This window comes from Phoca vitulina, unplaced genomic scaffold (assembly GCF_004348235.1).
Source record: "Phoca vitulina isolate PV1807 unplaced genomic scaffold, GSC_HSeal_1.0 scaffold11, whole genome shotgun sequence".
Classification (NCBI taxonomy): domain Eukaryota; kingdom Metazoa; phylum Chordata; class Mammalia; order Carnivora; family Phocidae; genus Phoca; species Phoca vitulina.
Genome location: NW_022589714.1, coordinates 40,427,520 through 40,445,940, shown reverse-complemented (window position 1 = coordinate 40,445,940; position 18,421 = coordinate 40,427,520).

Sequence of the window (18,421 nt, the reverse complement as noted above, 5' to 3'; positions counted from 1 at the left end):
CCCAAAGGGAGATAGATGAGAATATACGTCCCAGGAATGAATGAAACACACAAGTCCAAACTGAAAAATAAATCATCTGAGTCTCAGTCTATTTATTCTAACTTCCCCTTTCTTTCATGGCACAAAAATTAGTCTTACAAGGTTTGCAAGCGCTATTCACTGCTGCACCTTCCACAGAACACTCTCTAATGAAGCTGACATTACTCATTCACTGCCACAAACTATTTGCTCTGAGCTGCTTCTCTAATAGTGGGGATGGGCCACACTGAGTCATCCACACTCTCCCCCCAGGCCCCTAAGAATCCAGGAGATTATTTACTTGACAGTTGGCCAGGATTAGCAATGCACGGACTGTGGCTGTGGAGTGGAATGGGGGGTGGGGGGCGGGGACAGGTAGGCCGTGGACCTTGGGGCCCAGAGCTGTACTAGGCTTAGGAGGCTGGAAGGAGAGGCTGCGTCTCAGACTGGTTGGTTGGAGCCTCATGAGGTCAACCTACCCTATAGAACCCAGAAATGGTGCCCTGGTCACATTGGCGGGGCTCCGGGTTGCCCTTACCTACTTCCTGTTTCTGCCCAAGCCGGTGAAGTGTATCCTGACGTGGTGAGGCTCGAAGGGTCCCTGCTCTGGGACCACCTGTGTTTTGCTCTTTCTGCATTAAACCTGGAAAGCTTCTCCTTTTCCACCACATTCTTATAAGCATCAGCCTCATGTGTTGGGGGAGAATAAAGTAGGAGCTTCCTATACGCCAAGATTTAGGGGTGCCAGATAAAGTCCTGTTCCCTGAGGAGACCTGCCACCTGGCTTAACATTCCCACAGGACACCCTCCTTCCAGGTAAGGCATCGAAAGTGGCTGCTAAAAAACAAATGAGGTTTGGGTGGTCTAACAGATAATCCTATTCTCTGCCATTAATGCCTATCAAATTCATTGATAAGATTTGCACTTTGGGACATTTGAACTCTGAAAATAGCACTCTGGACTGGTTACTTTTTACTGCACGCTGGAGCCCAAATTTTCAGATTTGGATTCCTGCAAATTTTGGCCAGTGATGATTCCAGCCATCGCACTGAGATTTTATGCAGAAAGTGTGGAATCATGATGCTATCAAACACGAAACAGTCCACGCTTTACAGCCCACATTCCTCAGCTGTTTCAAAGGCTGCGTTCTTTGTGTTGTAAGAAGGCAAAAGCCAAACCAAGATGGGGGGGGGGAATGTTTATATACTCTGGCCTCCCAATGATCCAAACCAGGGAAGGAAAGTGAGAGATTATAAAGAATGCAGAGCAGCAGATTAGCAGTAAAGAAGTTCATGTCTTTACATAGTAGTCTCCCCTTCTCTGTGGGAGATACAGGCTTTCTGAATTCACTTTTGCCTGGGCCAGTGGTTGGCAACCTGCTCTGTGGAGTGCAGGTGTGTTCTGGTCTGTTCCCCCAGCCATATGATAAGCCAAAGAGGATAGTCTCCATCCCAGCAGGGGTGGACGATGGCATTTTGGAGGGTAAGTTCAAAATAGGAGAGTATTACCAAGTCCATTTGACTTCATAACTAGACCACGTTCTCCAAACCAGTTTTGTAATGAAGCCAGCATTTTATTTTATTTTTTTAAGATTTTATTTATTTATTTGAGAGAGAGAGAGAGAGCACAAGCAGGGAGGATGGGCAGAGGCAGAGGGAGAAGCAGACTCCCTGCTGAGCAGGGAGCCCGAAGCGGGGCTCAATCCCAGGACCCTGGGATCATGACCTGAGCCGAAGGCAGACACTTAACCGACTGAGCCACCCAGGCGCCCCAAAGCCAGCATTTTAATCTCCAAAATTATTTCTTAAAAATAAAATTTTAACATATATAAAATTTATATATAAAAACATATATAAAGTTTATAGCTAAAAATAATCCTAAAAATTCAAACAGAAGAAGAGACATACTCTTTTGTCGTCACCCTGCATCTAGAGGGACTCTAGCTTCCACCTACCAGTTTTCCATAGCGCACCGCCCGCGGCTCAGGGCTTGAGGCGAGAGTTCACGAGGCTAGTTCTGACTCAGCCTTTACCGACAGCCTCACCCAGGCTGCGATTACTCATGTGTGTATGCGCACGGGCTGGGTCTGCCACTTCTCCACGCTCTCAAGAAAGAGTGTCCTCCACAGCCCCCAGAACAGTGCATATACGGAATCCTGATATCCACTAAACAAATGTTTCTGTGTTGGATACCAGGAAGGATACTGAGGTTACAAAATAAAAGAAAAACCACGAATTCTTTGGATGATCTCACAAACAAGTCACATCGACGACTGGCATAGAGGTACATGCAAGGGGTTGTGGACACAGAGAGGAGGGGATTTTTAACTCTATCTAAGGAAGGAAGGGCTTCAAAGAGCATATATATATTTTTTGACTTCGAGTAATAGAATATCCACCTACAGTAGTCGAAATAGTAAAGGTGTTTCTCTTCTCATATAACAAAAAGTGTGGAGACCAGGAAGTACAGGGTTGGTCTGGATGCCATTAAGAACCAGGTTCCCAAAAAACCCCAAAACAAAAAAACAAACAAACAAACAAACAAAAACAGGTTCCTTTTGTCCTGGCCATAGGGAAAGAAGTCTTTATTTACTTTAAATCTTGCCCATTGTGGATTTAATATGAAAGCTCCATTCTGGATAAAGAAGATGTGGTATATATATACAATGGAATATTATGCAGCCATCAAAAGGAATGAGATCTTGCCATTTGCAACGACGTGGATGGAACTGGAGGGTATTATGCTGAGCGAAATAAGTCAAACAGAAAGACATGTATCATATGACCTCACTGATATGAGGAATTCTTAATCTCAGGAAACAAACTGAGGGTTGCTGGAGTGGGGGGTGGGGTGGGAGGGATGGGGTGACTGGGTGATGGACACTGGGGAGGGTATGTGTTCTGGTAAGCGCTGTGAATTGTGCAAGACTGTTGAATCTCAGATCTGGACCTCTGAAACAAATAATGCAATATATGTTAAGAAAGAAAAAAAGAAGAAGAAGAATGTAGCAGGAGGGGAAGAATGAAGGGGGGGAAATCGGAGGGGGAGAAGAACCATGAGAGACGATGGACTCTGAAAAACAAACTGAGGGTTCTAGAGGGGAGGGGGGTGGGAGGATGGGTTAGCCTGGTGATGAGTATTGAGGAGGGCACGTTCTGCATGGAGCACTGGGTGTTATGCACAAACAATGAATCATGGAACACTATATCTAAAACTAATCATGTAATGTATGGGGATTAACATAACAATAAAAAAATTAAAAAAAAAAAAAGAAAGCTCCATTCTTACATTCATCATTTCTGATCCAGCATTTCTGGATTTCTCCAGCGACTAAAATACATTCCGTGGTTGTTATTATTTTATTTATTATTATTTTATTATTACTTTAGTGTATTTTATTATTTAATAATACACTCGGGCCAAATATGTTTCTTTTTTTTTTTAATGCTACATGCATGAAGAGCCTTTCAGTTCTGCAGTGGTGACTGAAGGCCCGGCTTGTTTCAAGTGTTGGTGAGCGTACCTTGTAACAATCGTTTTGGAGTACCAGGATGATTTCTTTCCCACTCTAGTTAAAATGCCAAACTAGGTCAACATCAGTTGTCTTTTAAATGGTTTAGGGAGAAAAAGCAAGGTTGCAATTTATTAAAACTGCCTTTGTTTGATTACACAAGAGTAATACACATACATTTTATTTATGTATGTATTTTTTAAAATACACATACATTTTAGAAGCTGTAGGCAATAAAGGAGGTTGTATAAGCCAGAGGTGTGAAAAGGGACAAATGGGGCCCCCTGGAGTTGTGCAGTGCACATCCTATGAGACTGTATATGGCAACTTCTTTCTGAACACATAGCACATAAGTGAAACAATTCCCCATAATTCTACCTTCCAGCAACAATATTAATATTTTTCAAAGTTTCCTTCCAGTCTTTCTTCTAGGTACATTGTGTTTTTAAATGATATTACAGGGGTGCCTGGGTGGTTCAGTTGGTTAAATATCTGTCTTTGGCTCAGGTCACAATCTCAGGGTCCTGTGACAGGCTCCCAGCTCAGCAGGGAGCCTGCTTCTTCCTCTCCCTCTGCCTCTCCCCCTGCTTGTGCTCTCTCTCTCTCTCAAATAAATAAATAAAATCTAAAAAAAATAAATGATATTACAAAGTACATCTGCTTTATAACCTCCTTCACTTAACAATTAATTATGAACTTTTAAGTAGTTAAATATTCTTAAAAACATCATTCTCAATTGTGCCATATTTTATTATTTCATTTAACAAACGCTTACACGGTTGACCCTTGAACAACATGGTGGTTAGGGGCACCAACTCCCCTGTGCAGTTGAAAATCCACGTATACATCGGGCTCCTTGCTCAGCAGGGAGCCTGCTTCTCCCTCTCTCTCTCCCTCTGCTTGTGTCCAATAAATAAAATCTTTAAAAAAAGAAAAAGAGGGCGCCTGGGTGGCTCAGTTGGTTAAGCGACTGCCTTCGGCTCAGGTCATGATCCTGGAGTCCCTGGATTGAGTCCCGCATCGGGCTCCCTGCTCGGCAGGGAGTCTGCTTCTCCCTCTGATCCTCCCCCCTCTCATGTGCTCTCTCTCATTCTCACTCTCTCAAATAAATAAATAAAATCTTTAAAAAAATAAATAAAAATAAAAAAAGAAATAAAAAAAGAAAAAGAAAAAAGGGACGCCTGGGTGGCTCAGTCGGTTAAGCATCTGCCTTCGGCCCAGGTCATGATCCCAGGGTCCTGGGATCGAGCCCCACATCGGGCTCCCTGCTCAGCGGGGGAGCCTGCTTCTCCCTCTCTCTCCCTCTGCTTGTGCTCTCTCTGTCAAATAAATAAAATCTTTAAAAAAAAAAAAAACAAAAGAAAAGAAAATCCACATATAACTTTTGACTCCCTAACGACCTACTGTTGACAGGAAGCCTTACTAATAACATAAACAACACATATTTTGTATGTTATATGTATTCTTACAATAAAGTAAGCTAGAGAAAAGAAAATGTTATTAAGAAACTCACACAGAAGAGAAAATACATTTACAGTACGGTATTTATCAAAACAAAAAAATCTGTGTGTAAGTGGACTCGTGCAGTTCAAACCCATGTTGTTCAAGGGTTAACCATACAATATTTTCTTAAATTTCTTTTTTGAGAGAGAGAGAGTGTGCAGTGGGGGAGGGGCAGAGAGACATGGAGAGAATCTTAAGTAGACCCTGCGCTGAGCGTAGAGCCAGACAGAGGGCTCGATCTCACAACCCTGAGATCATGCTCCGAGCAGAAATCAAGAGTCAGACACTTAACCAACTGAGCCAACCAGGCGCCCCTGTATAGTATTATCTACATGCCAGTCACTATCCTAAACTCATTAAAATTATTAACTCATATAATCCTGCACAGATATCTTTGTTTGCCTTTCCAGACACCTCTCCTTCTTCCACCCTTCTCTGTGCCCCAGAAGGCCGACCTGCATAGTGATCTACCCTCTTAACTTCCCTTGGGTTTGGCCAGTGACGAGTTGTGGTAGATTGGATTTCATTCCCAACTCCACTCCCTCTCTTCCTTGTTCGCATTTGCCATGTGAATGTGCCTTCTAGTAGAGTATATGGAAGAGAAATATTTCTACTCCATTGATCTTAGGCTCAGTCATGTGACATGCTTTGGCCAATGGAATGGTTGTAGACTTGGGGTAATCAGAGGCCTGAAATGGACTTGTCTGTCTGGTTTGGCCTCTTGACTGCTGGCCCCAAGATAAAAGGCCTTCAAAGCTGACCAGAACCCAACCAATCCAAAGCCTGAAGCGGAGCCACCCAGTCAACCTGGGAGTGAGAAAAACAAATGTTTGCTGTTGGTAGCCACATGTTTGTATATAGCACTGTTGTAGCAATGGCCGACTCATCACGGGTGTCTCAGAAGGACCCTAGAGGGTGAGGTCAGTATATTTATGAAGGCTCAGTGGGCTTTCATCAGAAAGCATAGCTCCTCCTAAATTGACCTCTTTCTCCCTCTCCCTCTCTCTCTCCCCCTCTTTTTCTCTCTCTCCAGGTTCCAATCCCTACCCAACTGCTTCCTATGACTTCCTACTTTACTAGCCCAGAGCACTGCACTATCCTCGCTGCTTGCCCAACACCTTGCCCCCACCTCTGTAAAAAGTCCCTTTGTTAGGGCGCCTGGATGGCTTAGCTGGTTAAACATCTGCTTTTGGCTCGGGTCCTGATCCCAGGGTCCTGGGATCAAGTCTTGCATCAGGCTCCCCGCTCTGTGGGGAGCCTCTGCCTCTCCCTCTGCCTGCCGCTCCCCCTGCTCGTGCTCTCTCTCTCTCTCTCTCTCTGTCAAATGAATAAATAAAATCTTTAAAAAAAAAAAAGGGTCCCTTTGTTAAATTCTCGTCAAATTACCCAATTTCAGTGTGTCATCAGTTTCCCCTGTGGGCTCTGATAAACATCCTCATAACTATCCTATGAGGTAGGTACTGTTGCTATTCCCACTTTGCTAACGACACTGAAACTCACACCTTGTACAAGGTCATGCAGCAAGTAAGTGGCAGAGATTTGAATCCAGGCAGGCTGGATTCACACGGCCTGGATTCACGCTGACTTCACTCTGTGACTGTAGGTCCACCTAATGGGCCCATCACAGTTTATTTACTGTCAAACATTTAGATTGTGTTTATATGTTTGCTCTCAGGTTTTTTGTTTGTTTTTTTTTTTCTGTTGTACATATTGCTGTTGCGAGCAATCTCTGCATAAATATTTGCTCATTTTCAGGGTTAAGAGCATTTCTTTTTTAAGATTTATTTATTCATTTTAGAGAGAGATAGCATGCAGGGGGTAGGGGCAGAGGGAGAAGGAGTCTTTAGACTCCAAGCTGAGCACAGAGCCGGACCAGGGCTCTATCTCAGGACCCTGAGATCACAACCTGAGCCAAAAACGAGAGTCAGATGCTTAACTGACTGCCCCACCCAGGTGCCCCATGGTTAAGAGCATTTTTTAAAGGCAAAATTGTTGAATTAAAAAACATGAACTTCTCTGTTTTCTAACTCTTTCTTTGTTTTTAAGATTATTTCTTTTTGACTATAAAAATGACCAGATTTGATGAGCACAACTCTAGCATTACAGAAGTGTATATTGTAGGACATGAACAACCCTGTAATTCCATGCCCCCAGAAAACCATTGGCCCAGGATTTGTTAGGTTCTCTTTAATAACAATTAATAGTAATTATTAATTTTTCTTATGGGAAAACCAACAAATATGTTCTGTGGAAATGCAAAAAGGAAAAGGAAAAAAATCGTTTGTAATGCACAATTCATGCTGTGTGTGTGTGTGTAAACAAACACAGGACCATATTGTGAATACAATCTAGTAACATGCATTTTTCACTTTGCAATACACATTGTCATGAATATTTATCATGTCATTGACTATTCTTCTACAACATCAGCTGCGTAGTACCTTCTATAACTACCTCGTATTCTACTGAATAATAAAATGCACTGTCATTTGTGCAACCAATTCCCTAGAAATAGACATTTAAGTTATTTCTCCCTTTTAAGTACAATAAATACAATTCCCATGGACATAATTATAAAGAGATATTTGCACATACTTCTGATTATTCCTTTAAAAAATATTTCTAGATAAGGAATTGCTGGATCAAAATGAATGCACGTTGATAAGGCTTTTGATTTATAATACAACTGGCCCTACAGAAAGGCTGCCAGTTTAGTCTCCCACCAACAAAGGATATTATTGTTTAAAGTTTTTTTGCCAGTACGATTAAGTTAAAAAAAAAAAAAAAGGGAGGAGGAGGTCTTCTGGGTCGTTATTTACTCTCATTTGCTAACTAAGGAGATAGAACTTTTCCTAATTTTGTTGTTATTTGTACTTCTGTGGCAAATTATGTACTTTCCCATTTTTCTGTTAGCATGTTAATTCTTTTCTTAATGATTTGTAAGAATTCTCTTAAATTGTCATATATGCGACAAAGGTTTTTTCCGCATTGTCATTTCTATTGTACTTTTTTAAAACGGATTTTTCATGCAGTCAAATCTAATCTGTTTTTACGTTTATGGTGTCCGCCTTACGTGTTATATTTAGAAAGGTTTTCTTCATCCAAAAATCACGTAATCATTGATCCTTCTTCTAATTCTTCCGTAGCTTTATTTTTTTTATGTTATTTTTTTTTTTTTTTAAAGATTTTATTTATTTATTTGAGAGAGAGAATGAGATAGAGCGAGCATGAGAGGGGGGAGGATCAGAGGGAGAAGCAGACTCCCTGCTGAGCAGGGAGTCCGATGCGGGACTCGATCCCGAGACTCCAGGATCATGACCTGAGCCGAAGGCAGTCGCTTCACCAACTGAGCCACCCAGGTGCCCCCAAAGTACCAAGGTTTAGTAACTTTTAATAACTAGTAGCTAGTAGCACAACCCCCTCCCCTTCATTCATGATTGTTCTTTTTCAAAAATTTCTCACACTTTTCTTCAGGGGGTATTCTAGCAAATGAACTTTAGAATCACTTTTGCCTCGTTCCAAAAATAAACAAAAAACCTTACTGAAAATTTTTTTTAAAGATTTTATTTATTTATTTGACAGAGAGAGAGATAGCAAGAGAGGGAACACAAGCAGGGAGAGTGGGAGAGGGAGAAGCAGGCTTCCCACTGAGCAGGGAGCCCGATGCGGGGCTCATCCAAGGACCCTGGGATCATGACCTGAGCTGAAGGCAGACACTTAACAACTGAGCCACCCAGGTGCCCCTGAAATTTTTTAAAGATTTACTTATTTATTTTGAGAGAGAGGGGTGGGAGGGACAGAGAGAGAGGGAGAGAGAGAATCTCCAGCAGACTCCCCACTGAGTGTGGAGCCCAATGTGGGTCTCAATCTCATGCCCTGAGATCATGATCTTAACCAAAACCGAAAGTAGGGTGCTCAACCGACTGAGCCATCAGGCACCTCCTGAAATTTTAAAACTGCAAATAAAATCTTTAAAAAAAAAAAAAAAAAGGGCGCCTGGGTGGCTCAGTCGTTAAGCGTCTGCCTTCAGCTCAGGTCATGATCTCAGGGTCCTGGGATCGAGCCTCACATCGGGCTCCCTGCTCGGCGGGAAGCCTGCTTCTCCCTCTCCCACTCCCCCTGCTTGTGTTCCCTCTCTCGCTGTGTCTCTCTCTGTCAAAGAAATAAATAAAATCTTTAAAAAAAAAAAAAAAATTTTAAAACTGCACTCTACATATTAAATAATTTTGAAGAACCTATCTTTGCAATATTGAATTGTTCCATTTAGAAAGACAATATTCCATGTTCCACTCGTGCAGACCCTTTGGGTATCAAAGTACAATTTGTGTTTTCTTCACAAAAATCTTGTGCAATTATTTTAAATACTGGAAGATATGGGAAGTTGAAGCTCTATGGTGGATATTTTCAAATTCCAGAGAGCCCTGATGAGGAACCAAAAGACCTAGAAGAGACTGGCTCAGTCGGTAGAGTATGTGACTCTTGATCTCGGAGTCATAAATTCAAGCCCCACGTTGGGTGTAGGGATTATTAAAAAAGTAAAATTTTGGGGCACCTGGGTGGCTCAGTCATTAAGTGTCTGCCTTCGGCTCAGGTCATGATCCCAGTATCCTGGGATCGAGCCCCACATCAGGCTCCCTGCTCAGCTCAGGAGCCTGCTTCTCCCTCTCCAGCTCCCCCCTGCTTGTGTTCCCTCTCTCAGTCTGTCTCTGTCAAATAAATAAATAAATAAATCTTAAAAAAAAAAAAAAAGTAAAATCTTGGGGCACCTGGCTGGCTCAGTTGGTAGAACATGCGACTCTTGATCTCAAGGTTGTGAGTTCAAGTCCCACGTTGGGTGTGGAGCCTACTTAAAATAAAATAAAATAAAATAAAATAAAATAAAATAAAATAAAATAATAAAATAAAATCTTTTAAAAAATCCCTAAAAGCTAGGTTTTATTTTATTATTTTTTTAAGATTTTATTTATTTATTTGAGAGAGAGAGCCCAAGAGTGGGTAGCGTCAGAGGGAGAAGCAGACTCCCTGCTGAGCAGGGAGCCCGATGCAGGACTCGATCCCGGAATTCCGGGATCATGACCCGAGCCAGAGGCAGTCGCTTAACCAACTGAGCCACCCAGGCATGCCCTAAAAGCTAGGTTTTAGCTATTCACTTAATACCTAGAAAAATTCACAAAGCTTTCCTCACCCTCAGTTTCCTCAACTGGACTAATAACCCTTACCTTTGCCTACTTTTTTGGTCTGAGGCTCATCAGGACCACTGCTGTAGAGAGAGCCATGTTAATACAAGGGTTATTATTTTGCCAATATATGGCTACCAGTGGGAACAGAGGGATTTTACCATATAAAACAATCCAACCATTCAAGAAATAATTACGCAGTAAAGTGCCCAACTATTTTGCCAGAACTAAGTGTTTTGTTTTGTTTTGTTTTTTTCTGAACGTGTTACCTTCTGTGCTAACACCAGGAAAAGTCCCAGCAGACCAGAGTGCATTGGTCGTCCTAGCTGGTAGGCATCCCCTTCAAACTCTAATAATTCCGCTATAATTCCGGAGACAGAACAGGCCCGTGCTCACAAGGTGTTTCCAGTCTAGTAGTAGTGGAGATCTAGTGTCTGCCTATGACACGATGAGGGAATGTGTACATACCAAGTTGTTCCGTGATGACTGGTAGAGCAATAGGGCTCCCAAAGGGGGATGCCTGGTTTGGACTGGAGACTGTACCGGAAGTGCCTGAACTAGACCTGAGAACCAGAGCATATGTGTGGATGGGATTCCAGATGGGGAGGGAACAGAAGGTAAGAATCAGAGTGCTATTGCATTGAAGATATGATTGAGCATTCTGCCCCCGACCTGACACAAGGGGGGTACTCAATGAACGCAAGTTCAATCGCATTTGAGGGACCTGGTGACGTGAACTGGAATACTCATGGAGCATCTGTTTAGGGTTGCACACCCTGAAGCTCGCAACAGGGAACAACTGGAAATGCAGGGCACCACCTAAGAGGCTCTCTTACAAAACGCTAAGTAAAATAACGGGAAATTTATACAACCAGTATGTTTCTCTTTTTCCTTTGGCATACAGAGTTTTAACGCTAAATTTAGTGCCCAGGACAACTTCAAGAACTAGTTCCCATTTACTCCCTCCACTTCGTTCAGTCAGGCATTGTTCTTTCATATCCTGAAATATCAGTTTGCGTTGCTTGGGGAGGGGGGCACCCGGCTGGCTCAGTCGGTGGAGCACATAGGTCTTGACCTAAGGGTTGTTAGTTTGAGCCCCTTGTTGGGTGTAGAGATTGCATTTTAAAAAATCTTTTATTTTTTTATTTTTTTTTTAAAGATTTTATTTATTTATTTGACAGAGAGAGACACAGCGAGAGAAGGAACACAAGCAGGGGGAGTGGGAGAGGGAGAAGCAGGCCTCCCACGGAGCAGAGAGCCCGATGCGGGGCTCGATCCCAGGACCCTGGGATCATGACCTGAGCCGAAGGCAGACGTTCAACGACTGAGCCACCCAGGCGCCCCTAAAAAAATCTTTTAAAAAAACTTACTACCTGAAAAACATGTTATGAAAAAATTAGAATATAAAGAAAAAGGTGAAGATGAAAGTCAGAATTTCTGATATTCCCTCTAAGTATAGACACTGTTAATGTTTTAGTGTACCCTCCCTCCCCCTACACCCCCATCAACTTATTCTTTCTGGATACTGAACCGAGTATGTTCTCTTTTTTTTTTTTTTAAGATTTTATTTATTTGAGAGAGAGAGCATGAGCAGGGGGAAGGGGCAGCGGGGGAGGGAGAAGCAGACTCCCTGCTGAGCAGGGAGATGTGGGGCTCAATCCCAGGACCCTGAGATCATGACCTGAGCCGAAGGCAGCTGCTTAACTGACTGAACCCTTCCAGGTGCCCTGGAATAGTTTTCTAACTTGCTTTTTTAACTTAATACTTCATGAAGATTTTTCCATGTCAATAAATTGCTTCTATATCAGCACTTTTAGCTGTTACATATCATTTCACTTCATGGTGATACACTAATTTATTTAACTAGTCTCCCACAACAATAGGACCATTGAGATTTTTCTCGGTCTCGTTTTGTTCTGCATTATGCAGTTGTCTGGTCATTTGAATAAAGTCCTAGAACTAACATCACTGGGCAAAATCTAAATGTATTTTATATAATATCTCTTACAGGTGAAGAAGCCAATTCTTGGGACAGATTGCCTAGGTTCAAATCCTCTATTTTCCAGCTCTGTGGCCGTGAGTCTCTTCTTTAATCCTTCCAACCCTTGTTTTTCATCTGAAATTAAGATCGTAATTGTACCCACTGCATGGGGCTGTTGTGAGGATTTAAATGAGATGATATATGTGAAGCCCTCAGCACAGTGTCTGACACAGAGTGGACACTAAATATGTTCTAGAATTATTTTGCTAAAGTGACCTCCAGAAAGATAGTATCTGGAGATAACCAATTTGCACCAATAACAAAGGTCAATGGCCTTTGAGGAAGCTGATAGGATTTAATTCAAATAAAAGTTAAAAAGTAGCAATACATGCTGGTCCTTTGCCCACCAGGATGACACTGAGCAATGTCCCCAAGAACGTCAGCCTATCCTTCCACGAGTGTTTTAATCCAGTCCCCCTAGTGGCCAAAGGACTGAATTTTCAACATAACTAAACTAACCCTGTTCTTTCAAGGTTAATTCACAAAAGGGAAATAAAACAACCTCATTTTTTTTAAAGATTTTATTTATTTATTTGAGAGAGAGAGAGAGAGCACGAGCTTAAGCAGGGGAAGCGGCAGAGGGAGAGGGAGAAGCAGACTCCCCGTTGAGCAGGGAGCCTGATGTGGGGCTCCATCTCAGGACCCCGGGATCATGACCTGAGCTGAAGGCAGCTGTTTAACCAACTGAGCCACCCAGGCGCCCCGATTTTTTTAAATAGAAAATTTGTAATGGCTCAAGTAACACCCCTCAAGATCATCTCAGGTCTCTGCCTTCTGAAAGTTGCTAGCCTACTTTTCCCAGAGAGCTGTGGTTTGTCCCTGGTGAAGAAGAGTAAATCTGGCTAAAGCAGGGGTTCTCAATCTTGGGCTGAGCCTCAGTATCCTGAAAAATAGAGATTCTCCAGAGATTCTGATTTAATCAGACAGTAGTGTGGCTGAGTATCAGAATTTTAAAAAGCTCTCCAGGAAATTCTAATGTTCAGCTGAGGCTAAAGACAGTTGGCAAGAATGCCCTCAAATTCATCTTAATCTCTTTTCCATCCATTTTTCAACCGGACAGACTCCGGAGGATTTGCTTCCTCTCTCACCAATTCCTCTGCTCTTAGGAGGGTTCCAAAGAGAATAAACAATAAGCGTGAATAATCCTCCTGGGTCTAACTTCCCATTGCCTCTACCTGGCTAGAAATAAAGTGTGAGCCACGTAAGTAATTTAAAATTTTCTGGCTAGCCACACTTATCCAGAGAAAAAGAAACAGGTAAAATAATTTCAATAATATGTTTTATTTAACCCAAACATACCTAAACCAATATCATTTCAATGTATAATTAACATGTAATATTATTAATGAGCTCTTTTACTTTTTTTTTATACTAGGTCTTATTTTTTTTTGTTTTTTTTTTAAGTTTTTATTTATTATTTGACAGATTGAGAGTGAGAGCACGAGCGGGAGTGGGGAGGCAGAGGGAGAGGGAGAAGCAGGCTCCCCACTGAGCAGGGAGCCCGATGTGGGGCTTGATCCCAGGACCCTGGGATCATGACCTGAGCCGAAGGCAGACGCTTAACCGACTGAACCACCCAGGCGCCCCTCATACTAGGTCTTCGAAATCTGGTGATATTTTACCCTCAAAGTACATATCCATTCAGACGGGCCATTTGAAGCGTTCAACAGCCATATGTGGCTAGTCGCTGCCATATTGGACAGCACAGGGCTAGGGATTAAATGCAAATGAAGTCACTCGCTAGGGCTCAGCCTCCCTTAAAATGGGGATATTTGTAGTGCTGCTCCTTAACACTGTCACAAGGATCAATGAAATGCCTATTACAGTGCTGGGTGGTTAGTGAGCTCTCAGCAATGTGTAGTTTCTCTTGTGCTAAGGGGAAGAGATGCACTGGGTTAGGTGGTAGATGGACAGACTCCTCTTATCTCTTTAAAACAGGGTTCTTTCAGTATGCTTAACCCATCTTCCCTTTTGCTAACCACAAAAAGCTCATGGTTTCCTTTGTGATTATTATTTATTTCAAAATACAATTTAAAAAACTCAATATCGTGACTAAAAATAAAGGAAATAGCACAAAGACTGCTTTGTCGTCACTCTCCCTCTTCCAAACCTGGAAGCATGTGCCCTCCCTCCCTGTCTATTGTGAATCCTGCTCTAAACCATCTTTCTCATTTCAAGGCTGCTGCCTAAACTTCAGATGAGCCTTACATTCATGTAAGGTTTTAAGTTTAAAATAATTTCTTTATCATTACAAGAATAATATATGTTCCCTAAACAAAAATCAGAAAATACAGAAAAGCAGAAGGCACAATATTGGAACCACTGGATCTGCACCATCCACAGGATACGTACACTAACACCTGGGGTAGATCCTTGAAGCAGCTGTTTCCAAGCCTGGCTGTTCAACAGGATCACCTGGGCATTCTAAGCTATATGATGCCTAACACCACCCCGGAGAGACTGTGATTTAATTGGACTGGGTGCCACTTGGGCACCAGAATTTTTTTAATGCACCTGGCTGGCTCAGTCGGCGGAGCATGCCACGCTTGATCTCAGGGTTGTAAGTTCGAGTCCCACATTGGGTATAGAGATTAGTCAAAAAATCAAATCTTAAAAAAATAAAAAATAAATAGATGCTTCCCCAGATGAGTTCTAATGAACACCCAAGGTAAGGACCAGTGTTGTAGAACAGTGAGTCTCAGACTTTAATTTGCACACCAATTGTGGCAATCTCGTCAAAATGCAGATTCTGATTGAATAGGTCTGGAGTGGGGCCCCAGATTGTTTTGTTTTTTTTTTAAGATTTTATTTATTTATTTGAGAGAGTGAGTGAGAGAGAGAGAGCACCAGAAGGGGCAGAGGGAGAGGGAGAAGCAGACTCCCCCGCTGAGCAGGGAGCCCCACGTGGGGCTCGATCCCAGGACCCTGGGATCATGACCTGAGCCGAAGGCAGACGCTTAACGACTGAGCCACCCAGGCACCCCTCCACAAACAATTCTTATTTACTATCCCTCTCTCTTCTTCCCAGACCTTGAGAACCACTGATTTAACAATTTCCTATTTTAAGGGCACTAAATTTCCAACCGTTTTTCAGGCAAACATAGCAAAAAAAAAAAAAAAATCTGGAAAAATAAAGGTAGATCACATCGATCTCATGAAGTGTTATTACTGTCTCCCTTTTACAAATGAGTAAAACGTTCATGTGTAAAAATTTGCCCATGAGATTCTGCTATTCACTTGGTTTGAGAATCATCAAAATTCTGATTTAACCCTTTCGTTCTTGTGGGAAGGACAACAGTGTTTCCTAGATAAAGCCAAGCTCAGAGTGCTGGGCACACCCAAAGCCCTGCCAGATCCCTGTGTTGAGGAGCAAGACCCCAGACAAAGCCACATGTCTCTATGGCCACAGGCCAAAGGACCAAGGAAACCAGTGCAAGGTCAGCCAGTGAGTGGCCAAGCCAGCCGCCTACAAGGAGCTCTGCTATAAAACCCTTTGCTCATCAGACAGGATGCAATACCATGAGACATAGAGGCTGTAGAGGCCCAGAACTCTCGAAAAGCAGAAGCTGGGAGAGAGCAGAAGCCATGAGGCAGAAGGGACGCCTGGGTGGCTCAGTCGGTGGCTCAGTCGGTTGAGGGTCTGCCTTCGGCTCAGGTCATGATGCCAGGGTCCTGGAATCGAGTCCTGCATCGGGCTCCTTGCTCAGCCGGGAGTCTGCTTCTCCCGCTGCCTGCTGGTTCCCCTGCTTGGTCCCCCTGTTTGCGTGCGCTCTCTCGCTCTCTCTCTCTGACAAATAAATAAATAAAATCTTTAAAAAAAAAAAGAAGAAGAAGCCATGAGGCAGAGAAAAGAAGAGTGAGAGGTGGGCTGACAACAACATAAGTGTGAGAAGCAGAAGCAGAAGAGGGCTGTGTCATGCTGAGAAGTGAGCACTCTCCTGCCAAGGTGGGAACAAGTCACTGTCCTTCGGGCTCTGGGTCCTGGACCCCCTCCCGCTCCCTGAGCTGTGTTCCAATGAAGCCCAGCTGGGAAGCCACTCTAGGTGCCTCTGGGGCCCTGATCCCCACAATTACTATGGGGACTCTTCGCAGTAATTGTGTACCCTCCTGCCCAATAAGGGAAGGGAATTATTTAAGGTAAACCAAAAGAGACTTCATTACCAGCAAAAGAGTCCAACACACGCTCCTCATAATTTGATTCATTTCTTACATTTTGTGACTAAAAACTGTAAAATCTGATTTTAATGGGAAGAAAAGTGAAAACAGGGTGACTGAATGAGGTTGAGACTGGGGATCCCTGGGGAAGCAAGAGAGAAGGAAGACATTGCAGAGAGGGTAGAAAAGAGGGAGATGGAAACAGACCTTTCCATCAGCAGCCAGTCTAGACTGTTCCTGGAAGGTTCAACTGCCCAGTCAGAAAGAGGACCCAACCGGTGGCCAGAGTCAGAGGGAAGGGAAACTGAGCTGCACAGTGTTGTCCAGGAGGTGCTCAGGGGGCGGTGTGATGACCAGAGCAGGCCAGATGGTCCAGGAAGCAGGTGACCCCCCTGAAGTGGCCTTTGCTCTGTTGATGACCCATCAGAAGTAGCAATGAGATTTGCCCACCTGGAATCCAATCTTTCCATCTGGAACAAGAATAAAGATCCCGGTGCACTTTCAGAGGACAGAACTTAGGCATCCAAAAAGTCCCCACCATTTCCCCTAAGACAAAAGATGCGCAAGCAAGAACTGGAGAGTCAGGGATCAGCAACTTCCTGTGACCAGTGGGCTGACTGGCTGATACAAGTCCTCAGGTACCATCTAACTCCCAGAGAAGCCTGGATTATACATGTATCTCTCCCAAAGCTCCTATTTAGTGACATAAGAAAACAATAATAGCAATAGCGAATATGTGGTAAGTCCTTAATGTGGGCCAGACGCCAGGTCATAAGCCTCAAACCCATTATCTCATTTGATTTTTACATCAGCCTCATGAAGTGGGCACTAAGACTCTCCCCATGTTACAGATAAGCTGATGCTCAGAGAGGCTCATTAGTTTGACCAATGTCATAAAGCTAATTAGAGCAGAAATGGGATTCCCACTATATCTGTCTGAATCCAAAGCCTGAGCTCTTGGTCACTTGAGCCATACTGACTCTCTAATCAATTACAATATTAAAAGGGAGTATAGCGATGATCTAAATTCAAAGCTCCATTTAAAATATGAAAACATAGGGGCGCCTGGGTGGCTCAGTCAGTTGGGGGTCTGTCTTCGGCTCAGGTCATGATCCCGGCATCCTGGGATCGAGCCCCGCATCAGGCTCCAGCCCCGTGTCGGGTTCCATGCTCAGCGGAGAGCCTGCTTCTCCCTCTCCCTCTGCTTGCCTGTCTGCCTACTTGTGATCTCTCTCTCTGTCAAATAAATAAATAAAATCTTAAAAAAATATAGAAAACATGTTCAAGACCTCCTCATTTCACAGAGTTGTGGACTTGGAAAATTACAAGAGAAACCCAGGTACCCCGTCTGGCAACCGATGGTGAAGTCAAGCACCTAGAAGCCTCGACTTTCACTTGCAAACATGGCCAGACGTTTCTCATTTATAATGTACTGAACACTTTCCAGAACCTTCCATCTGAGTGTTTCTCCTGGTGGTAGAAAACTCTGAAAAGCCATTAGGTCTTGAATCAGACAGGCAAATCAAGCTGGTACGGTGAATAAACACCATCTTTCATCAGAGAAAGGGATCAGCAAGTCCCTAAACCGACACAGGGCTTTACTGTTTATCAGCAAGTGGCAACTCCAGACCTTGTTCCAACGGTGCAGAGAGGGCCTCACATATTTCCTCTGGGGAAGTGTCTACAAAGGTGACTGGGGAGACCACGGGACTGTGGGGCCAAGTCTGAGGACTGTGGAGAAAGGAGTGGTAGAAATTCCTTTTACTTTGTCCTATTTTATCAGGCCTGCCGAAGAGAAACATGGTCTGTTGAACTAAATTCTTATCCAAACAATACAATTAACTTCCTCCTCCTCCTTTTCCTTTTCCTTCTCCTCCTTTTCCGGCTCCCTGAAGCTTCCAGAGAGCAAATTTTACATCTTTCATTCAATATTACTTCTGTGCCTGCTGAGACTACAGCTTACAGCGTGCGTCCGCTTAGAGATAGGTCTCACCTTACCAACTGTGATTTGATTTG